Genomic DNA, 26005 nt, shown 5'->3' on the forward strand with positions numbered 1-26005 from the left:
ATTGTAATTACTTTGGATCACTGAAACACTGAAAAGAACCAAGCCTTTCATAGTTGATCATCACAAATTCTTGTGTACAATGTATTCCTGATTTTGCTTGTTTTACTCAGCATCAGTTCATATAAATCTTTACAGACCTTTCCATAATCAGCTTGTTCATCATTTTTTATAGAACAATAATATTCCAATATCTTCATATACTACAACTTGTTCAGTCATTCCCCTATTGATGGGCACCTACTCATTTTCCAATTCTTTGCTACCACAAAAAGAGCTGCTACAAATATTTTTGCATATGTGAGTCCTTTTTCTCTACTTTATGATTTTCTTGAGATACAGACTCATTAGTGGCATTGTTGAGTCAAAAAGTATGCACAGTTTTATAGCCCTTTGGGAATAGCTCCAGATTTTTCTCCAGAATGGTTGGATCATTTCACAACTCCACCAACTATGTATTAGTGTCTCAGTTTTCCCATATCCTCTCCAAGATTCATCATTATCTTTTCCTGTCATTTTAGCCAAGGTGAGAAGTGTCAGGTGGTATCTCAGAATTGTTTTAATTTGCATTTCTCTAATCAATTAAAGCACCACTTAAAATATTTCAAAATATTAGGAACACAGGCATTTATGGGACTTCACTAAATTGAATAAAAAGACCCCATTTACTATGTCTTCATTTCACAAAGTATTCAGAGTGACCATAGCACACAATTTGAGGAACTAAATAATGCTGAAGTATATTATTAGGTTTAATTTTAATGCTTAGCAATTATATAGACTTTATGTAGCTTTTAATTACCCTAATCCCATTTTATAGATGGGAAAACTGAGGTTGCTGCAGGGGTATAGAGCAAATCAGTAGCAGAGTCCAAATGAAAACTAAAAGCTGCTAACTAACTCTCCAGTAGAACGCTCAGGATCTGAAGACCTGATGCCTCAATTAATCTTTTTTATTTTATAACTGTTCTAAATTGCCTGTATTTTTTTTTTATGTGAGTGTATGCAAGCAGCATTTTATTACCAGACTTACTTTTTAGAGATTTGGCATCATTTTTATTTAGTGTGTCCCTCAGGGTTGAGAGATTTGTTTGGGAAACAGCTTATAGACAGGTGTCAGGAATGGTATCAAATGCAAGAACTCAAGCTTAAGCAATATGTGTAAGCCTCAGAGTTTATATTTTAATCAGCTCCATTTTATAATGAGGAAGAAGAGAGAGGGAAAGGGAGGATGAAGAGAAAAAGAGAGGTGTAAAGGAAGAGGAAGAGGAAGAAAGAAGGAGGAAAAGAGACAGAGAGAGACAGAAAGACAGAGACAGAGGAAAAAAGAGAGATAGAGACAGAGATACAGAGACAAAGAGACAGAGAGAGGCAGACAGAGATACAGAGAGAAAAAACAGAGACAGAGAGTAAAAGAGAGAGACAGAGAGAGACAGACAGCCAGAGACAAGAGAGAGAGACAGAGACAAAGAGCCAGCCAGACAACGATGGGGACAAGAAGAGACAGAGAAAGACAGAAAGACAGAGACAGACAGACAGACAAAGGAGAGTAGAAAAAAGAGATACACAGAGACAGAGACAGAAAGAGAAAAGACAGAGAAAGAGACAGATAGCTAGACAGATAGAGACAGGGAGAGAGATAGAGACAGAGAGAGAGAGAGAGAGAGAGAGAGAGAGAGAGAGAGAGAGAGAGAGAGAGAGATGGTGCTTTTTCATTTTTTCTAATTTGTTTTTCTCTGGCTCACACCGTAGTTGTTATGCAGGTGAATCAAGGTGGGTGAGCCCACCAAGCCCCTGGCTGTAGTTTCCTAGCTGAGAGAGTCTTCCTGGGGTCACTAAGCTGACACCCATTCCATCTGTAACCAAAAGAAATAGAGTCGCCTCAGGGAAAACTCATTCTTTTCATATGTTTAGCACTTTGCTAGGGTCTAGGTAGAAGACCAGAGAAGATAAAAAAGGAGAAGGAGGAGGTGACAAAAAATATCCTATGGAAGCTAGGAATCCTCATTTCTAGCGGTAGAATTCTAGTGGTAGGTAGTGGTAGAATTACTGGGCCAACCATCTCAGACTGGCAGGGAAACTTAATGCTTCTGTTGGTTCTCATTAAATGCATCTGAATTCTATTGCTAGCACTTCCAGAAAATGATCATAAAGAGATGCTTTGATGGATAACCCCCTTCCCACCACCACACATACCCGGGACCTCCCTACCAAACTCTGTTCTCTTGTCTTCTTCTACCCACTTTCTCCCACCCCAGCTCTGCTCCCCCGTCATACTGCATGCCTTCCTGTTCATATGAACAGCAGTTGCTGAAGAAATGGATCCAAAAGAAACAGCCAATAAAAACAGAAACAGCTGTAACAATTTTACACAGCACGGTCATGATTTCCTTGATTTCTGCATCTCTCTCTCTCTCTCTCTCTCTCTCTCTCTCTCTCTCTCTCTCTCTCTCTTTCTTCTTCTTCTTCTTCTTCTTTTCTTCTTCTTCTTCTTCTTCTTCTTCTTTTCTTCTTCTTCTTCTTCTTCTTCTTTTCTTCTTCTTCTTCTTCTTCTTCTTCTTCCTCCTCCCTCTTTCTCTTTTCCTCCTCTTTCTTCCTCTCTGTTCATATATTGTCACACACTTTCCATCCTTCCTTGAAAATAGTTAGGACTCACAAACAAGTGAATTTCACAACTAGAAGCAACCCAGAGAACAGAGGAGAGATTTAAGGAGGTCCAACTTCTATATACATTTTTTAAAGGCTTGTCATACTCAGTTCTCAAATTTTCTCCTTCTCTTGTTGCTGTTGTCAGCAGCTGGTATGCCTGTCATTAGCTGAGCCTGTGGCTCAGGCTCCTTGAGTTTCAGCTAAATGTGTTTGCAGTAGCTACTCTAAAGAAAATTTTTCCTGAAAGTCAGGCCTGGCCTCTGTTATTTACAGTAGCTACTCGTGAGACCACCTTCCTCAAACCAAGGTCAGTAAAGGTGTCTTTTGAATGAAAAAGGCTCCTGAAGTGTGACATTCCTGGGTATTGCTTTATTTCATTTTATTTTATTGAAGGATGGTGAAGGAAGAAAAAAAAAGAAGAGAAAGGAGAGGAGAGGAAAGAGAGGAGAGGAAAGGAGAAGAGAGAAAAAAAGATAAGAAATCCATATACACTAAACATATTAAAAAAGGAAAGACTAACAGTAGATTGTGATCAGTTACCTCTTTCCTGTCTGTACAGGTTCACAGGACCTCGGGATGTTTACCTTTCCATAGAATGCATAGGCAATCAAAGACTCTCCTTTAGGGCCTTTCTTCAGCAGATGCTTTGCCCCAAACTTTGTTACCTGCTCAAATGAATGTTAAGAAAAAAAAATCCATAATTACTATGAAGTCTTTCAGAGTTTCTTATGTCATAGGTATGTATACACATACATATATGTATATATAAATATGTGCACAATACTTGGTTGTATATATTAACATGTGCATAAAAGTATTATGAAAGCAAAGAAGATAGGAATTGAGAGAGAGACAGAAAGAGAAAAAGACAAGAGACACAGAGAGACAGACACACACACACACAGAGACAGAGAGAGAGAGAGAGAGAGAGAGAGAGAGAGAGAGAGAGAGAGAGAGAGAGAGAGAGAGAGAGAGAAAGTTGGGTGGTAGATTTTGTTTCGTTCTTTTCCAGCTGCTTCCTTTCTCCACCCATGCTTGGGGAATGGTTTCTACTCACAGACTAAGCTGGGATGAAGCTTGTCCTAACAGAGTACTGGTTGAAATAAAAGCTCTTTCCCGGTGGCCCAGGCCTGCTTTTCAGATGGTGTGAGATAGATCTATAGTGTATTATTAATGGTAACACATACACATCTCACTTCACATCTTCAAAGGATTTCAGGAGCATTCATGTATTTGTTATGGGGAAAGAACAGCAGCATCTTTGGGAATGCATCTTCCAACCTTTTAAAGAGATCTTAGAAAACATGGTTCTTGCTTTTAATGAATGCAGCAAACCCTGAAAAAAAAAAAAAAAAAAGGACAGTATATACTGGAAGTGATACTTTTTTGGATTGCAAATTTATCTGAAATGTATTATGTCTCATTCTAATTCTTTCAAAGTTGTAGGACTCTTTTGTAGATAAGATATGTTATCAGTTATTTAGTCCCCAAGATCCACAGCTTTAAAAAAAAAAGTAAATAAAAAGAAGTAAAAAGAAAAGAAAGTGAAAAACTGAAAATCACTGGTTTGGGATGAGACCTAAGAATGAAAATGGGAATTTTTATCCTTTTCAATTTATATTTAGCCAAGATTTTCCTTCAAGTTTTTAATATAAGAAACAATTGCATTGGCAAAGTCCCCTTCTAATAACAAAAACTTTATTTTCATCCTATTCTGAGCCACTATCTTTCACAGATTCCTTTTCAATTTAAGATAGCCCTGCCAGTTGCTCAAACTTCTGAAGTTTGCAGTTTTGTCAAAATCCCAACCAAGTCTTCTCCAAATCCATCATTCTTTGGGTTTATGTCATTTTCACTTGCACCATCATATAACATTGTAATATTAAATTACCTCATTCTTCCCTCAAGAACCACTATTCTTCTGGAAACTGAAAGCATATACACACATATGCACACACACACACACACACACACACACACAAACAAACAGAAGGTAGGCCATTTCATACTTGTTTTGTATAGTGGTTTTGTATGACTGAAATATTCAATACCTACAAATTTAAGAAATTAATATGATGGTTTAGAATATAATAAACAAAAGAGATATTGAACCATTTTTTAAAACAAATTCTAATGGCCATTCAAGTAAAGCAAATTATTTATGAGGCTAAATGAGAGAACGGAAAGAGCAAAAGTCTGACAGTCAGCAATTCTAAGTACTTCTGCTATTATATATTGTATATTATATGTATGTATGTGTATATATAAGAATGTATATATGTATGTGTATACTCACTATATATGTATAGATATTTATATGCATTTATATAAAGATATATGTGTATATATAGAACATATGTATATATGCTATATAAGGATAACTTATATTGCTACAATGGATTGGAAACTCCTTGAGGTCAGAGACAATTTTTTTTGTCTTTGTATACACAATGCCTCTCACATAATAGTTGATAAATAAATATTTGTTGAAAGAATAAAAGTCATTTTTATTTTTCTAGCCCTAGTTTCATATCAGATAACATCCTTTCTAAGGTTCCTTTAATGCTGGCACATAGAGAGATCCTAAAAAATGCTTATTGATTGACTATCTAGTTATGGTTGGCTGGACAAATATATGATACATTTCTTCCTTATATTTTCCTGTAGTAGTACAGATAGAGTGCCTCTATGTCTAGTATTTCATTACAAAAATTGAACTTTAAGATTTTAAAGGGATTCCAAAGAAAAGCAATCAAAGTGATTGCAAGGCTTACAGGACTTGGAATGATTAATGCTACTGAAAAGTAATTTTAACAATCTTAATGGAGGAAGAGATAGAAAACTGGCCTCAAAGGCAGGAAGGGAAATTCAGTTCATACCTGTAATATATCCACTGACTATGTGACCCTGGTAAAGTCACAAATTAGTGCTCTAAAGCAGAGATATCAAAAAGGCCCACCAACAACACTCTCAAGTTTGGCCAAAACCAGATTAAAATTTAATTAGGAAATATATAATTGTAAATTAAATTATATTGTAAATAAAACATAAATAATATTTCATTTTAAAACAAAGTTAATATGCAGGCTAGAAGGATATTTATGCATAGGTTATTGCTCTCCAGTTTGCTAATGTCCTATTTGAAGTGTCCTTCTCAGAGCTAAAGACAATTATTTCTTTCTCTTCCATAGAGGTAGGGTAGAGCTGGCTTTTATTCTTTTTTTCTGAGGGAATAGAACTGGGCCTAGAATTTATTTGGTATAGGAAACGTCCAAATAAAAACGACATCAAACCAATGCAGATTGTTAATTTAAATGTATAGTCTTTGATAATTGCCTAGAGCAATGTTGTCCAAACTCAAAATAGATACCACTAATCTGTACATGGAGAAGCTAAGTGGTACAATGAATAGTGGGTCAACCCTGAAATCAAAAACATTCATCTTTCTGAGTTCAAATTCAGTCTTAACTGTTAGAACTAAGTCAACTATCATATGATAATCACAATAGATGCTGAAAAAGCTTTTGACAAAGTATAGTACCGATTCTTATTAAAAACACTAGAGAGCATAGAGATAAATGGAATTTCCAAAAAACCTACAACAAGTATTATTTGTAATGGAGAGAAGCTAGACATATTCCCAATAAGATCAGGGATGAAACAAGGATGCCTGTTATCACCACTATTATCCAACATTTTAGTAGAAATGCTGGCTTTAGCAATAAGAAAAGATAAAGGAATTAAAGAAATTAGAATAGGCAATGAGAAAATAAAACTATCACTCTTTGCAGATGATATGACAATATACTTAGAGAATCCAAGAAAATCATCCAAAAATCTATTGCAATTAACAGCTTTAGCAAAGTTGCAGGATACAATATAAACCTGCCCAAATTGTCAGCATTTCCATATATTACTGACAAAGCCCATCAGCAAAAGAAGAAAGAGAAATAACATTTAAAATTATAGTAGTTAAAATACAATATTTGAGAGTATATCTGCCAAGATAAACCCAAGAATTATATGAAAACAAGTACAAAACATTCTCACACAAATAAAGTCAGATCTAAACAACTGGAAAAATATCAATTACTCATGACTAGGTTGAGCTAATATAATAAAAATGACAATTCTGCCTAAATTGATCTACTTGTTCAGTGTCATACCAATCAAATTGCCAAAACATTATTTTATAAAACTAGAAAAAATAATAACAAAATTTATCTGAAAGAACAAAAGGTCAAGAATATTAAAGAAATTAATGAAAAAAAATACAAAAGATGGTGGCTTAGCAGTACCAAACTTAAAATTATATTGCAAAGAGGCAGTCATCAAAATCATTTGGTAATCTAAGAAATAGAATGGTAGGTCAGTGGTATAGATTAGATACACGACACAATAATCAAGGCCTATAGCAATCTAGTATTTGACAAACCCCCAAATTCCAGCTTCTAGAATAAGAACTCACTATTTGGCAAAAATTGTTGGGAAAACTGGAAAATAATATGTCAGAAACTTAACATAGACCTACATCTCAAACCCATACCAAAATAAGGTCAAAATGGACACATGATTTGGATATAAAGGATGATACCATAAACAAATTAGAAGAACAAGGGATCATTTACCTATCAGATCTTTGGAGAAAGGAAGAATTTATGACCAAAGAAAAACTAGACAACATTATGAAAGGCAAAGTAGACAACTTTGATCACATTAATTTAAATTTTTTTGCACAAACAAAATCAACAAAAACAAGATTAAAAGGGAAGTACAAAGCTGGGAAAAATCTTTACAACCAATATTTTTGATAATGGTCTCATTTCTAAAATGTATAAGGAACTGTTTCAAATTTATATGAATACAAGTCATTCTCCAATTGATAAATAGTCAAAGGATATGAACAGACAATTTTCAGATGATGATATTATTAAAGCCATCTATATTCATATGAAAAATGCTCTAAAACACTATTGATTGGAGAAATGCAAATTAAAACAACTCTGAGATATACTACTATCCACCTCTTAGTTTGGCTAAAATGACAGGAAAAGATAATGATGAATGTTGGAGGAGATATGGGAATACTGGGATACTAATACAGAGTATGGAATTGTGAACTGATTCAACCATTCTGGAGAGCAATTTGGAACTATGCCCAAGGCTATAAAACTGTAGATCCTCTTTGACCCAGCAATGCCATTACTAGATCTGTATGCCAAAGAAATCATAAAGAAGGGAAAAGGACCCCCATGTGCAAAAATGTTTGTAACAGTCTTTTTGTGGTAGCAAAGAATTGGAAAATGAGTGGATGCCTATCAATTGGGGAATGGCTGAACAAGTTATGCTAAATGAAGGTAATAGAATATTATTGTTCTATAAAAAATGATGAGCAAGCTGATTATAGAAAGGCCTAGAAAGATTTACATGAACTGATGCTGAGCTAAAGTAGAAGAACTAGAAATATATTGTACACAATAACAGCAAGAATGTGCTATGATCAACTATGCAAAAGAAAAAGAACTAAGTCAACTACTACATCTTTATGGAAGAAAAAGACATAATTGTGTTCAGTTCTGAGAACCACATTTCAAACAGGACATTTGCAAACTGTAGGACATCAAGAAGAAGGCAGCAAGATTGATAAAGATCTTCTAAAGATCAGGTATTGTGAAGAGGACTTGAAGGATATTTAGGACTGAGAAGAAGAGACATGAAAACATAGTACCACTCCATATAGCTACCAGAATAATTAATGCAAATTTTGACCAGTCGAATAGCTTATTTTCCTACTGAGATAGTTTTTTGAGTTCTTAGAGCAGTTAGGACCAAATACAAACTCCATAACTTGGTATTTAGTGGCCTCTTCCTCTGGACTCAAACTATATAGGATGTCCAAAGATCTTAACATCTTAGTGCTATTATAACTACAATGACACTTTGGGGACACTAGAATTAGAGGCTTTATTTAGTTCAACTTTCCTTCCTCTTCTATAGTTTCTAGATAAACTAAACTAGCAATTGTTCTCTAAGTTAATTTTGACCTTTGCCACTCCCAACATTTTTTTTAATTTTCTTTTTTTTTATTTATAAAACATATGCATAGGGAATTTTTCAACATTGACCCTTGCAAAACTCTCTGTTCCAAATTTTCCCCTCCTTTTTCCCACTCCCTCCCCTAGATGACAGATAGTCCAAACATTAAATATGTTAAAATATATGTTAAATCCAATATATGTTTATGTATTCATGCATTTATCTTGCTGCACAAGAAAAATCAGATCAAGAAGGAAGAAGAAAAAAAAAAACTGCGAAAGAAAACAAAATGTAACCAAACAACAACAGAAAGAGTGAGAATGTTATGTTGCGGTCCACACTCAATTCTCATGGTCCTCTCTTTGGGTGTAGATGGCTCTCTTCATCACTGAGCAAGTGGAACTGAATCATTTCATTGTTGAAGAGAATCATGTCCATCAGAATTGATCATCATATAATATTGATGTTGCCGTGTATACTAAACTTCTGGTTCTGCTCATTTACTTAACATCTGTTCATGTAAATCTCTCCAGGACTTTCTGAAATTATCCTTCTGGCTGTTTCTTACAGAACAATAATATTCCATAACATTCATATATCACAACTTATTCAGCCATTCTCCAACTGATGGGCATCTATTCAGTTTCCAATTGCTAGCCTCTACGAAAAGGGCTTCCACAAACATTCTTTGCACATGTGGATCCCTTTCCCTCTTTTAAGATCTTTTACTCTCAACATTTTTCAAGCTTAAAGATAGTCCTTTTATTTATCTATTCCTTGAAATTCTTCTTTCCTTTCAAGGTCTGACTTGGGTTCCACCTCCTTTGTGAAGCTTTTCCTGATTTTCCTAATACTCTGCCAAGCTGAAAGTGATTTCTGCCTTTTTGAATTTTTGTCAGAAGTTTTTTTTTGGTAGATTTTGTTTTTACATAATCTACATATCCCAGAATATGATCCCCTAGTCCACCAAATCTCAGAAAACCCTACCTTACAATAGAAAAAAAAAAAAAACTAAGAGGAAGAAATCACAAAATCCATCAAAACTCATCAACAGACTAAAAAGAAATCTGACTTTATTTGCAATGTCCTATACCAGTAAAACTTTCACTTCTACAAGGAAATAGTAGGATGTACTTTCTTTCTTTTCTTTGGGACTAAACTTCATCATTATACATTGTAGCCTTCTGTTTTAAATATTGAGTGGTGACTGTTCTTTCCATTTACATGGGGGGTATTTGTTGTGGTCAACTAAGTGGGACAGTAGATAAAGCTCCAGACCTGACATTAGGAAGTCTCATCTTCCTGAGTTCAAATCTGGCCTCAGACACTTCTTAGACTCTTGTTCTTAACCTTGTATACTTAACCTTGTATAATGCAGTTTCTTCATTCTTAAAATGAACTGGAGGACCCAATGGAAAGCCATTCCAGTGGTATCTTTGCTCAGAAAACCTCAATTGCACTCACGAAGAGATAGATGTAACTGAGTAACAACATTTATTGTGGGCATTGCTTTCCTGATTCTGATTACTTTACTTTGCATCATCCATATAAGTCCTTCCATTCTTCTTTGTATATGTCCTGTTCATCATTTTTCATTATTTCTTGCTTTTTAAAAATATATTACCCATTTTTTACAATATATCAATATTCTGTTACATTTATGTGCCATTTTTTTTTGTTTGTTTTGCTGTTGTTCAGTTGTATACTGTTTTTTGTGACTCTATGCATATAGCACACCAATATGGTACATGGAGTTTTTTGGCCTGGGTGCTGGAGTGACTTGCCATTTCCTTCTCTAGTTTACTGAGGGAGAGGTTAAGTGACTTGCCCAGGGTCATGTTGTTAGTCAATATCTGAGACTAGATGTAAATTCAAGATTTCTTGGCTTTATTGCACTGAGCCACTTAGGTGCCTTCAGCAACTACTTATTTAGCTATAACTGATCAACAGTTCTACTTTGTTCTATATGGAGCCTTTACTCTTACTATTGATTCTAAAATGCCTAATAAAGTAATCTTTTCATTAAATTACCAACAGCACTTTTTTCTAGATCCCTTTTTCATCCTTATCATATACCATCTAATATGTTATTTTAAGTACATTTTCCTTATCTCCTCTATGGAAACTGTGGAGAGTTGTGGAGAGGAACTGTTCTATTTTTCATTCATACCCTCAATTTCTCTACCCATGTAAACTGGGAGGAGGGGAAAACTTTTGAAAGTTTCTCTTATAAAAGCATCATTTCTTAAACAAATAAGAAATGGAGACAAATTTATAAAAGTAAGAGCCATTCACCAATTGATAAATGGTCAAAGGATATGAATAGACAGACAATTTTCAGAAGAAATTGTAGCCATTTCTAGTCATATGAAAAAAATGCTCTAAGTTATTATTGATTAGAGAAATGCAAATTAAAATAACCCTCAGATTCCACTTCATATCTATCAGATTGGCTAACATGACTGAAAATCAAAATGACAAATGTTGGACAGCATGTAGAAAAAAATTGGCATACGAATGCATTATTAATAGAGTTGTAAAATGGTGCAACCATTTTGGAGAACAATTTAGAACTATCTCCAAAGGGGTATAAAACTGTTCATACCATTTGATCCAATAATATGACTACTGCATCTGCATCCCAAAGAGTTCAAAAAAAAAAAAAAAGGGAAAGGGAAGAGACATATATGTACAAAAATATTTACAGCAGTTCTTTTTTGTTAAGAATTGGAAATTGAGGGGTAGCTATCAATCAATGAATGACTGAATAAGTTGTAGTATATGTTTGTGATGGAATATTATCATGCTATGATAAAGTGATGGTTTCAGAAAAAAAAAACCAGGAAGATTTATATTAAGTGATATAAAATGAAATGACAAAAACCAGCAAAGATTGTACAGAATGATATAATATAATAATGTAATGATGATCAACTGTAAAAGACTTAGCTACTTGAAACATTGCAATGATAAAAGACAAGAAAAATGAAAAGACTCATGAAAAATATTGTTCACCTCCAGATAGAGAAGTGATGATCATTTAGTGCAGATTGAAGAATATTTGTTCATTTATTTTATTCTTCTTGGGGTTTTTTTGCACATGACTTATATGGGAAAATATCTTTTACATGACTTCACATGTATAATTGTTATCATATTAGTTGCCAGAACTGAAGGAAAAAGAGAATTTAAAATTCTAAATTTTCAAAATGAATGTTAAAAATAAAATTATATATATATATATAAAACTTTAATTATATTATATATATATGTATACAGTCACACACACATAATTGTACAAGTGCTATCTATACAAGCACTCTTTGTAAGAAAATGTCTATTTAAATTAAATTCACATTGGGTTTGGGGACAAAGAATGTTATGGTTGATGGTGCTAGACTGGATGTCGGGAAGAATAGTGGTTGAATCTTGTACTAGGTATTTATTAGCTATGTACTTCTGAGCAAATCATTTAACTACTCTGCCTTGTAAATGAAAGAGCTTGATAACTTCGAAATTTCCTTTTGTTTTTATACTTGTAATCTGTACTTGTGTGGAAGATGTACTTTGTGCCATAGATTAATATGGAACATTTTTAAAAAACATATTCCATGTAGTCTTCTTATCTGATATATAAAAAGCAGACACATGTTGAAAAAAAGTTTATATATATATATATATACATATATGTGTGTATATATATATATCTTTATTTAATACTATACTAACTCTAGTCTCAAATTTTTTCAGAAGAATTTTGATTCTTCATTTTAAAAAAAATAAATATACTTATGTAGGTAGCTAGAAGATAGTGATTAGAATGCTGGATTTGTCAGGAAAATTTGAGTTCAAATCGTACCTAACACACTTTCAAACTGTTATCTTGAATAAGTCTTTTACCTTCTATCAGCCATAGTTTCCTCATTATGAAATAGATATAATAATAGTATTTACATACTTCTTGACTAACTGCCTCACAGACTTATTGTGAGATCAAATTAGAAAACATTTGAAGAGCACTTTGGCAGTCTTAAAGTTCTATATAAATGCTGTTTTAGTTATTTCTAATAATAATGATGATAACATGGTGACACAGATAATAAAGAATACATGTTTTTCAATGCTCCTAGCACACTTTTTCTAGCTAGTATCCTTAGAGTCTGGTAATCCCCATACATTGATATGTTTATATTACTACTTTGCTCAGATTCTTCAAAGGATCTTTACTCATGCTAAGAAAAACTTTACTCCCATTATTTGACATTCAAGGCCTTTCACAATCTTAGGCTATCCTATGCCTTTGCTGTGCTCTATTCCTGGAATAAGCTCTCTTCTTTTATATTATTGATGTTTTGCTCATCCTTCAAATCCCAACTCAAATTCTTTCTTCTCTAAAAAGCCATTCCTAAAGATCTTTCTCCCCCTCACAGTTGCTTGACATGTTAGTTGTGCCTCTGTAACGTCATTCTGTTACCTTTGTTACCTTATCTTTGTTATCTTATCTTACAAATAAGGGTCAATGAGGCTAATAGTAGTATCTACTTCCCAGTGTTATTGTGAGGATTAAATGAGATAATATTTTTTAAGTGCTTTACAAATCTTAAAGCACTATTTAAATGCTGCTTATTATTTTTGAGGGATGTTGGAATATTAAAGCATTACAGCATAATTCCCAGGACTTTCCAACTTTGAATCAACAGGCAATGCACCAGATGTATAGTATAAAAATTATAGCAAAAAGAAAAGGCAATAGGGTAAAGTCCATGTAATACAAAATCTTCTGAAAAACTATAGAGCTAAATTGAAAACTATCAGTGAAACTCATAATAAAGAAGGATACATGTTTTAAGAGACTGTGAAAGGTCCAATGTAGGAATATTATACTGTAATATGAAATAGACCAAAATTTCTTGATAACAAAATAGATTGCTCTGAAATAATAGATCAATAGCCTGAAACTCCATGATTGTTTAAAAAAAAGAAAAGAAAAAAAAAGAGGAAACAAATATGCAGATTAGAATAGAAATTAATGCAAAGCTCCAGAGAAAACAATACCTTTCAAGATATCAGAGGTCTGGGCATGGGAAGAAAAATAAATGTCAAAAAAAAAAAAAAAAAGTCAAAACAGAGTTAATGAAAAGCATCCTGGAAGATCATGATTTTTATACAATTCAAAGTTTCCAAGTTTTAGGATAGGATATTCCAAGATAATTTGAGGATCACAGTTGTTTAGAAAAACATGATGAAGTAAAAAACCTGAACTCCATGGATAAAATTGTGCAAAAGTATTTTTTAAAAAAGAACATAAATTACTACTTGAAGGAATAGATAGATTGCTTACAGAAAAATCTCAACTTTCAATCACCAAGGAATATAGTGGTTAAGGTGCAGAATTTCAAAGTAAACAACAAATATGATAAACAATCAAGTAAAAAACCTTTATCTATCAATTATATCAATTGGAGTAATCCAAGATTACTCCTTGATTATAAATACAAAAAGACTAGAGGGATAATAACACAATATTTTATTGTTGTTTAGTCATTGTAGTATGTTTGCTTCTTTATGGCTCCATTTAGGATTTTCTTGGAAAAGATATTAGAGTGGTTTACATTTCCTTCTGCAGCTTGTTTTCCAGATGAGGAAATGGACACAACAGAATTTAGTGATTTGTCCAGAATCACAGGACTAGAGCCAGATTTAATTCAGGCAGATGAATCTTTCTGACTCCAGGCATACCACTCTATCCCATATATCATCTAGCTGCCCCAGTATACTTACTAGCATAGTCAAATCAGGTATCATTCATTTATAGTTGAAAGAAGCTTCATATGTTATCTAATTGAATCTCTTCATTTTATAGATAAGAAAATTGGGAATAAGATATTTCATAACTTGTCTACTGTAAAATGAACAGTAAATGGAAGAGCTAGAATTCAAACCCAAGATGATTTATTTATGATCCAGTATCTTTCTCCTTTCCATCATACTCCCTTACACAGAAGTAATCACGAGACTTCAAGTACCAAATAATACCTACTAACATCACTGCTTTCATTTCCTTTACAACCTAGTAACATTTTAAGTTCCTTGAGAATAGAGTTTGTTATTTTTCCATCAAGGTGTCTCCAGTACCCTCGTATCTCAAAGGTGGCTTGTTTTTTTAACACCTTATTGCTGTTTACTAAATGTCATTCAGTGGAATTATTGATGAAACCACTGAATTTTGATGAAAAAAAATGGGCACTTAAAAGCCAATTTTTGTCATCAAAACATTGAGCAATATAACTAATATCAATCAATCATGTAATTAATTATCTGGATTATGTAATCAATTTTTCTTAAGATACTTATTAATTATCAGGTAAGTAGAAAATTCAAGGCCCAGCTAAAACATCTTATCCTGTCATTCCTTCATTGACACTATCTCACTGAATAATGTGAACTTTAAGTCCAGATAAAGCCTGTTCTCTTTTTCTCCCATGTCTGCATTCATTCCTTTGCCTCACAGAAAATCACCAGAAGTAACTTCACTAAGGCTAAGATGGAAAATAAATAGAAAAGCAAAGTGTTGAGTCCAATTATTCTCCCCAAATTGCTATACAAGGCTCTGCTTTATTTTTTTTTTTTGGTTGTTTATAATTAACACCTGACCAATGAATGTTAATGTTCAATAAGATGTATTCTGGAGATGACAGATAAAAGGAATTGGGATAAAAGAAAGAGTTGAGAGGCTAACATTTCTTCAGTTTCCATGGGCTTTTTGGAAATGACATTGCTTAAATATAACTCTGAACTTAAGGGGAGGAAAGACAGAAACAGAAAAACACTAGGGAGGTTTTGGTTCTCAAAATCCCTAAGACAAAGCATGTGTTTCCATTTAATACTGGCCTAGCTCCAAATGATGCCTAGATTCTTATCAAAATGGTTACTTTTCAGTGGAATCTTTTTAAAAGTTGGGCATTATGGAACCATGGTTACAGCTTCAGAATTCAAAGTTGATACCAGCCTTCCATGATAGGCCTTAGTTTTGGTCCCTCTCCAAGTCCCCACCTCCACTAAAAATTTAATCTTTTCATCCTGAAAATGGTCATGCTTGGTTAAAGGCCAAAAGAATAGTTGTTAGCAAGTTTAAGGAAATGCATCCAAATCATTTCCAAGGTATGAAATACTGAAAATTGCAAACATATTTCAAAAGAAGAAACTATTCCAAATATGTTGGAATCATTTAAAAAAACAAAAGACTCTCTGAGAAATTTCAAAAGAAATTGAATAGACTGTCCTGGGGAATACCTGAAATGCAAAATAATGCCCACTAAACATTACTGCTTTTTTTTTTTTTTTTACTATTCTTTAAAAAGGTAAAAGACTGAAATAATATATGCTCATTCATTACAATGAAAAACTATTTTCATTGTACATACATGCATACTAACATATACATATGTTTCACACACATTCGAAAAAAGATTGGAACATGTGAAATTTATAATTGATAGGATGTTTCACATAAATTTTAGAAAACTAAGTTAAATTCCACCTGATAATAATTTAATCTTTAGATGCCTCAAACAATTCTCTACAATTTATCTACTAGATTATGTTCAGATATGGGCATCATAATTTACTAAAAACTTTGATAAACTATAGTGTTTTCCAGAGCAAGGTAATCATGAACTCAAGATGGTTTTGAGTCTAAAACACAGAACATAGTACACAGTTCCTCATACACAATAATAGTTTACTAAATGTTTGTTGAATTGGATTATATTAAGCTGAGTAAATATAATTTGAGAGAATAGACTTTCTTTAACTTGTACAAGAAGACAGTCATCTAGAAACACCAGATATCTTTAGATGTGAAGTATACGGAAAGCCATAACATTAAGAGGAAATGGGATTCATTCTTTGCTGACCTCAGGGGGAAAAAAAGAGTCTGAAGCAATGGGTGAAGCTTCAAAGATGCAAATTTCTTTTTTTTTCTGCTAGAAATTTATTTATTTTTTTATTTTATAATAATTTTTTATTACAGAACCCATGCCAGGGTAATTTTTTACAACATTATCCCTTGCACTCACTTCTGTTCCGATTTTTCCCCTCCCTCTCTCCACCCACTCCCCTAGATGGCAAGCAGTCCTATATATGTTAAATATGTTGCAGTATATCCTAGATACAATATATGTATGCAGAATAGAACAGTTCTCTTGTTGCACAGGGAGAATTAGATTCAGAAGGTAAAAATAACCTGGGAAGAAAAACAAAAATGCAAATAGTTTACATTCATTTCCCAGTGTTCTTTCTTTGGGTGTAGCTGCTTCTGTACATCATTGATCAATTGAAACTGAGTTAGGTCTCTTTGTCAAAGAAATGCACTTTCATCAGAATACATCCTCATACAGTATCGTTGTTGAAGTATATAATGATCTCCTGGTTTTGCTCATTTCACTTAGCATCAATTCATGTAAGTCTCTCCAAGCCTCTCTGTATTCATCCTACTGGTTATTTCTTACAGAACAATAATATTCCATAACATTCATATACCACAATTTACCCAACCATTCTCCAATTGATGGGCATCCATTCAGTTTCCAGTTTCTAGCCACTACAAAGAGGACTACCACAAACATTTTGGCACATACAGGTCCCTTTCCCTTCTTTAGTATTTCTTTGGAATATAAGCCCAGAAGTAACACTGCTGGATCAAAAGGTATGCACAGTTTGATAACTTTTCGGGCATAATTCCAGATTGCTCTCCAGAATGGTTGGATTCATTCACAACTCCACCAACAATGATGCAAATTCCTTTATGCTATCAGGAAAACCCTCCTAACAATTAGAGTTTATTATAAATGAAATAGGCTTCTTTGTAAGATTGTGAGCTGTTCCCCTTCCTTAGAGGGAAAAGACTAGATAAAAGCTTCTTAAACTATGGATCATGACATCATATAGGGAAATCACAAAATTGTGGTTTATTATCAATAAATATTTGATTTGTATACTTATTTTATATATCTATTACTCAGGGTCATGTAAAAATTTCTCAGGCAAAAAGGGATCATGAGTGAAAAAAATTGAGAAGCTCTGGCAAGATGATCATCTGTTGGATATGCTGTAATGGGGATTCTATGAGACTAGTATTATTTTTTTTTTTCTCGTATGGGTTATATTAGCTAGTTATCAAAGTCCCTTGACTCTCTGAGTTTGACTGATTATAAAGAGTAAAAGACAGGTCAAGAATTATATTTGGGCTGGGTGTTTTACATTACAAATATAAAGAGCATTAGTCTTATTCTTTTTCTACATAGAATTCTAAATAAATCCAAATTTTCAAACTCTGTACTCTGTAGAACTTTCTTACTTTTTGGTATTATTCTTTCATAATGATGTTCTACCATAACTGAACCTAATAGCCTATACTATTTAAAATCTACTTCATTCTGTTATGATGGATGTCTGAGGAGAAAGCTAGAAGCCCACAATTGTAGTTATATGATCTTAGACATATCACACTTTCTCTGAATATCATTTTTTTTTTACTTGAAAAGTAGCAAAAATAATATCTGGCAAGTCATTATAAGGATTATATAAATTAATCATGTGAAAGTGCTTTAAAAATGTAAAAGACTGCACAAATGATAAGGATTATTAGGATCAAGAGAAATTAGGATTGCTGTTAGAGGAAGACACTTGGTAGTATGTAGATCTTTTTACATAATACCAATGAGACAGTCATATCAAAGGGGAAAAAAATTAAAAACCATAGTAGATAGGTATTCTGATATTCTGTGAACATAGATCGGATTGCAAAAAAAAAAAAAAAAAAAAAAATCTTACAAATCCACTTCAAGCTTTCCATTACTCAAGCCATATCAGCTTCTCATCACTCTCACTTGAGCCCCTTGAAATCTAATTTCTGACTTCAATGGTTAACTGAAATTGTACTCTCTGAAGTTACCAATGAATTCTATCAAATCCAATAGTTTTTTCTCATCCTTCATCTATTGTGAATTCTAAGTGGTATTTAACTCTATTGACAATTTCTTCTCACTGCATCACCTCTTGGGTTTTGGTCTCACCATTTTCTTTTGGGTGTCTTTTCAGCAATGTACCCATTTCTTTTCAGTTTCTTTTGCTTGTTTATTATTTATATCACAACATGTGCCTATGGGTATCCCTATACCCTTAATATTTTATCCTTGGCCCTCTTTTCTCCCTATATACTCTACTCAAGTATGCATGGATTCAAATACAATGTATAAGAAGATAACTCCCAGATCTCTCTCTCTCTCTCTCTCTCTCTCTCTCTCTCTCTCTCTCTCTCTCTCTCTCTGTGTGTATGTATGTATATATATATATATATATATATATATATATATATATATATATATATATTCAGTTCTAATTTTTTTCTATTGAGCTCCACTCTATATCAACTAACTCTTTCTTTCTTGCTTTCTTGCTTTCTTTTCTAATGCAATTAGGGTTAAGTGACTTGCCCAGGGTCATGTAGGTAGGAAGTGTTTAATGTCTGAGGCCAGATTTGAACTCAGGTCCTCCTGACTTCAGGGCTGGTTCTCTATCCACTGTGCTACCTAGCTGATCCCTGAATGTTTCTTAAAGAATATTATATAGGTACTCTAAAGTCAACATATCCTAATGAAAATTCATTTTCTTTATGGAAAACAAGTCTACCCTTCTTCCCAAATTTCCCATTTCTCTTTAGAGTAATATTCATCTTAATTAACTTACTCTTGACTGTTCACTCTCACCCATCCATCTATCCAATCCATTGCTAAATCATATCAATTCTAGTTTTATAGTATTTCTTACCTCAGTATGCTTTCTTCAAACTCATAGCCACCATTCTAATTTAGATCCTTACTATCTTTCACCTAGAATATTACAATAACTTTTTAAAATCTGCCTAACTTTTTCAAGTCTCTGCTCAAATAAAACTTCTTAATGCAGTTAAAGTGACATTCCTAAGATATACTTTTCAATGTGCACATTACCTTGATTAAAAAAGCTTAAATAGTTGTTTAATTCAAGTATAAAATACAAATGTCTCTATATGACATTTATTTTTTTAAGTCTAGACCTTTTTAAATTTTATTTCATTTTTAATGATATTTTTCCCAAATACATGCAAAGATGGTTTTCAGCATTCACCAGTAAACAAACAATAACAATAACAAAAGGCAAAAATATTATGTTTTGATGCACATAGAGTCTTCATTGTTCTCTCTTTGAATGTGGATGGCACTTTCTTGCCTTGAATAACCTCATTGTTGAAAAGAGCCAAGTAAATTACAATTGATCATCACATAATCTTGTTACTGTGTACAATATTCTCTTGGTTTTTCTTGTATATATATTCCATAACTTATTCAGCCATTCCCCCCCTGAAGGGCATCTACTTAATTTCCAGTTCCTAGTCACTACAAAAAGGGCTGCTATAAACATTTTTGTTCATGTGGGTTATTTTCCTCTTTTATGACCAATTTGGATTACAGACCTAATAGAGACACTGCTGGATCAAAAGATTTGCACAGTTTTAAATTCCTTTGGGCATAGTTCCAAATTGTTTTCCAGAAGGGTTGGATCATTTTACAACTCCACCAATGATGCATTAGTGTCCCAGTTTTCCCATATCCGTTCCAATATTCAACATTATCTTTTCTTGTCCCTTAGCCAATCTGAGAAATGTGAAGGGATACCTCAGAGTTATTTTAATTTGCATTTCTCTAATCAATAGTGATTAAAAACATTTTTATTTATACTAGACATTTATAGGACATATAATGCCAAATGTTATATGACAATTTTTTTGTCTAAAAATTATCTGTTCACATCCTTTGATCAATTAGGGAATGGCTTATATTCTTATAAATTTGAGTCAATTCTCTATATATTTTAGAAATGAAACCTTTATGAGAAACACTGGCTATTAAAAAAATTTTTTCCCAGCCTTCTGCTTCCCTTCTAATATTGACTGCATTGGTTTTGTTTATGTAAAAGCCTTTTAATTTAATGTAATCAAAATTATCCATTTTGCATGCATTTCATCAGGTTCTTTAGTTCTTCTTTGGGCATTAATTTCCTTCCTTCTCCAGTGATCCAAGGAATATTCTGTCCGTTACTCTCCGAATTTGCTTATAGTATCATCATTTATGTTTAAATCATGAACTCTTTTTGATCTGATCTGGCTATAGGATATTAAATGTTGGTTATTGCCTAGTTCCTCTCATACTATATTCCAGTTTGTCAATTGTAAATTCTTATTCCAGAAGCTTGAGTCTTTGGATTTTATCAAACTCTAGAATACTATAATCATTCACTATTGTGTCAAGTGTGTAACCCTTTTCACCACTCCACTTCTTAGCCAGTACCAAATGGTTTTGATGACCACCACTTTATGATATAGTTTTAGATCTGGCATGCTATGTCACATTCCTTTGTATTGATTTTCATTCATTGATTCTCTTGAAATTCTTGACCTTTTGTTCTTCCAGATGAATTTTATTATTTTTCTAACTCTATAAAGTAATTTCTTAACAGTTTGATTGGTATGTTATTGAATAAGTAGATTAATTTGGCCTACTCATGAGCACTTGATAATCTTCCAATTGTTTAAATCTAACTTTGTGTGAAAAATGTTTTATAATTTTGTTCATATACTTCTTCATTTTCTCTTAGCCGGTAGACTCCAAATATTTTATATTATCTACAGTTATTTAAGTGGAATTTGTCTTTCTATCTATTGCTGCTGGGTTTTTTGTTTTTGTTTTTGTTTTTTTGGTAATGTAGAAATGTTGATGATTTATGTGGAATTGTTTGATAATCTGCAACTTTGCTAAAGTTCTTAATTGTTTTTAGGAGTTTCTAAATAAACCATCATATCATCTGCAAAATGGGATAGTTCTGTTTATTCGTCACCTATTCTAATTCCTTTAATTTCTTTTTCTCTTATTGCTAAACCACATTTCTAGTATAATAATAATGATAGTGGGCAAACTTGTTTCAATCTTGATTTTATTGGAAATGTTTCTAGCTTATTCCCATTACTTATGATGCTTGCTGATGGTTTTAGATAGATGCTACTGATCATTTTAAGGAGAACTCCATTTATTCTTATGCTCTCTAATGTTTTAATAGGAATGGGTGTTGTGTTTTGTCAAATTTTTTTGTGCATCTGTTAAGATAATCATATAATTTGTTAGTTTGACTATCAATAGCATCACTTATGCCATTAGTTTTCCTGATATTGAACCACTCCTGCATTTCTAGTATAAATCTCACTTGGTCATAGTAGATTATCCTGGTATAAGGCACTGTAATCTTTACTAATATTTTATCTAAGAATTTTGCTCAATATTCATTAGAGAAATTGGTCTATAATTTTCTTTCTTTGTTTTAGTCCTTCCTGGTCTAGCCTCAAATCTGTGTCATGGAAAGAATTTGGTAAAATTGCTTCTTCTCCTATTTTTCCAATTAGTTTATATAGTATTGGAATTAATACCATGTTTCCCCAATAATAAGACCTATCCCGAAAATAAGCCCTCCCCTTACTGAGTAAGATTCCTCTAAAATAAGCCCTCCCCCCAAAATAAGCCCTATTGAGATTGCTACTGTAGTGAAGGTGCTCTCCTGCGCTACACGCTACATTACAGTGCCCTCTGTATGCACCATTACCCCTCCACCAAGGGTGAAACGCATGCCGCGCTCTGAGCTGCATCCAATCAGAGCTACAGCAGTGAGCATGTCATCCTGTTCTTCCCCAGTGATTTGCTTGCTGGTGCCATTGAGAGCAGTGCCACGGAGAAGAGCTGAGGCAGGACAACATAAAAACCTGGTATGTAAGTGGGAGTGAGGGGGCATGATGGAGGATAAAAGGGGCATGATGGAGGATAAAAGAAGAACTCAGCCAGCACTTACCATGCTAAAGAAATGAAGAACTTCCTTGCAGAGAGAAGAATAGATCAAGTAATGATTCCTGCAGGAATGACTGCCTATCTCCAGACCCTTGATATTGCAATAAACAAGCCATTCAAGGACCATTTGCGCATGGAAGTCAATGACTACATTGAAAATAGAACGGAAAGAAATCAGCATGGAAACTTTGTGAAGCCCTGTCTGCAAGAAGTCGTGACTTGGGTGAAGAAGTCATGGGATAAAATTACTGACAGCTGTGTCGCCAAGGCACTACTAGCAGGTTACCTGGACAAGACATGTTCATTTAAAGAGAGCTATATTGCTGGACATGACAGATTGGGTCCACTTCTTCTGAAGGAAATAGAGGAGCAAGACATCCAGGATGGAATTCAGGGTATGGACACTTATGACGATGTTGTTGAAGAAGATGACATGATCATTATTCAATAAAGGTACTTTTTTTTGTTCACATTTACCTGTTTATTAAAATTGCTGTCAATGTTCATTAAAATAAGCCCTCCCCTGAAAATAAGCCCTCTGGTGTTTTTCTGTCCCAAAAAATAATAAGACAGTGTCTTCTTATCAGGGAAACACGATAGTTCTTTAAATGTTTGGTAGAATTCACTTGTAAACCCATGTGGCTCTGGAGGTTTTTTTTTTTCCTTAAGGAGTTCTTTAATGACTTTTTCACTTTCTTTTTTTTTTCTAAAATAGAACTAATTAAGTAATTTATTTTTTGATCTGTTAATCTGGGCAGTCTTTATTTTTATATGTATTCATTCATTTCACTTAGATTATCAGATTTGTTGGCATACAATTGAGCAAAATAGCTCCTAAATATTGCTTTAATTTCCTCTTCAGTGATGGTTAAGTTCAGCTTTTTCTTTTTTGCTACTGGTAATTTGGTTTTCTTCTTTTCCTTTTTCTAATTTAATTAATCAAAGGTTTACCTATTTTTTTGGTTTTCTCATAAAACCAACTCTTAGTTTTGTTTATTAATTCAATAGTTGTCTTGCTATTAATTTTATCAAACTCTCCTTTGGTTTTCAGAATTTTTAATTTGGTATTTTAATAAAGGGGGGTTTAATTTTTTTCTACCTTTTTTGGTTGTACATCCAGTTCACTGATCTTCTCTATCTCTATTTTATTCATGTGAGCACCTAGATATGTAAAATTTCTGCTAAGAATTGCTTTGGCTGTATCCCATAAGTATTGGTATGTTGCCTCATTATTGTAATTCTCTTGGAGGAAATTATTAATTGTTTCTACGATTTATTGTTTGATCCATCTTTCTTTAGGATTAGATTATTTAGTTTCCAACTAATTTTTTGTCCGTTTTTCTATGGCCCTGTATTATAGCTAATTTTTAATTGTATCATACTCTGAAAAGGATGGATTTACTATTTCTGCCTTTCTGTATTTGATAGTGAGTCCTCTAATATATTATCCATTTTTGTTTAGGAGCCATTTATCACTGAGAAAAAGGTAGATTCCTTTCTATCTCCATTCAAACTTCCCCAAATGTCTATCATATCTAACATTTCTAAAATTCTATTCATTCCCTTAACTTCTTTCTTGCTTATTTCATGGTTAGATTTATCTAGTTCTGATAGAGGGAGGTTGAGATCCCCAACTAGTATAGTTTTGCTTTCTATTACTTCTTGCAACTCATTTAACTCCTCCTTTAGGAATCTGGATTTATTTGGTATATATATGTTTAGTATATATAACATAGTAGTATGTTTAGTATTGATATTACTTCTTTATTTTTGGTAAAATGTAGCTTACTTTCTTATCTCTTAATTAGATCTATTTTTGTTTTTGTTTGATCTGAGATCAGTATCCCTACCCCTGCTTTTTTCTCACGTCAGCTGATCATAATATTCTCCTTCAGTCTTTTGTCTTTACCCTGTAGATATGTCTCTGCTTGAGATTCTTGTAAACAATATAGGATAGAATTCTGGCCTTTTATCCGCTTTGTTATCCACTTTATTTTACCAGAGAGTTTATCCCATTCACACCCACAGTTAAGATGACTAACTATTTCCTACATCCTAATTTTCCCAACTTATACTTTTGTATCTCCTTTCACCCTCTAACTTCTGTTTTGCTTCTGACCACCACTTGCTTCAATCTTGTCTGACTTTTTTCAGCCAACCATTTCTTATCACTTTCCCCTTCTACTTCTGCCTTCCCTTCTATTAGTCTCCTCTTTTCCTTTTTTTTTTTTCCCCTCCCATTTCTCTATGGGGTGAGATAAATTTCAATACCAAACTAAGCATGTATATTATTCCTCTTTGAGACAAATCTGATGAGATTAAATTTCAAACAATGTTCATCCCCTTCCCTTCTTTCTCTCAACTATAATAGGTCTTTTGTGCCCTTTCAAGTAACATAATTTACCCAATTTTATTCCTTTTTTCCTCTTCTCCCAGTACAATCTCTTTTCTGCCTCTAATTTCTTTTTTCATATCATCAAATTAAAGTCAATTTATATCTATCCCTGCTAACTATACCCCTTCTAAATGTCCTGGAAAAAAATTAGTTCTCAAGAGTTACATTTAACATCTCTTCATGTGGGGATTTAAACATTTTAACCTTTAAAGAAACAACTATGTTTGTTTATTTGTTTGTTGTTTTCCATTTACCTTTTTAGTGCTTTGCTTCAGTCTTGTATTTGGAGATCAAATTTTCTGTTCAGCTCTGGTCTTTTCACCAGAAATGATTGAAAATCCCCTCTTTCTTTGAAGTCTAATTTCCCCCAAAAGATAATGCTTAACTTTGCTGGATAGTTGATTCTTGGTTACAGTCCAAACTCCTTTCCTTCTAGAATATCATATTCCAGGCTCTCTGATCCCTTAAAGTAGAAGCTACTAGGTCTTGGGTAATACTGATTGTGGCTCCTTGATATTGAAATTGTTTCTTTCTGGCTGTTTGCAGCATTTTCTCCTTGATCTATTAATTCTGGAATTTAGCTATATTATTTGATGGATTTTTTAAATGACAATTTTATCCTCTGGTTCTAGGATATTATGGCAGTTTTTCTTGATGATTTCTTGAAAGATGTTGTCTAGGCTATTATTTTATCATTGTTGTTGTTGTGATTTTTAGATAGTTCAATAATTCCTAGATTGTCTCTCCTGGATTTATTTTCAAGGTCAATTGTTTTTACAATGAGGTATTTTACATTTTCTTCTATATTTCATTTTTTAATTTTGCTTGATTCTTGATGTCTCATTTATCCAATTCTAATTTTTAGTGAATTATTTTCTTTAGTTTATTTCTTTACCTCTTTTTGCTACTGGCCAATTGAACTTTTAAAGGAGTTGTGTTGTTCAATGGAATTTTTTTTTCCATTTCACCAATCCTATTTTTAAGAACTTGTTTTCTT

At 33.1% G+C, this 26005-nt stretch overlaps 1 long non-coding RNA gene across 1 annotated transcript in view; it reads right to left on the reverse strand.

The window, feature by feature from the left end:
- LOC127544118 (uncharacterized) overlaps nucleotides 1-26005 on the reverse strand; it is a 155732-nt gene that overhangs the window by 72628 nt on the left and 57099 nt on the right. The window contains exons 3-4 of the long non-coding RNA XR_007949375.1: nucleotides 3834-3982; nucleotides 3187-3311 (exon numbers count right to left, since the gene is read on the reverse strand). This is a non-coding gene — a long non-coding RNA (uncharacterized LOC127544118). The remainder of the gene's footprint in view (nucleotides 1-3186; nucleotides 3312-3833; nucleotides 3983-26005) is intronic.

This window comes from Antechinus flavipes, chromosome 1 (genome assembly GCF_016432865.1).
Source record: "Antechinus flavipes isolate AdamAnt ecotype Samford, QLD, Australia chromosome 1, AdamAnt_v2, whole genome shotgun sequence".
Lineage (NCBI taxonomy): Eukaryota > Metazoa > Chordata > Mammalia > Dasyuromorphia > Dasyuridae > Antechinus > Antechinus flavipes.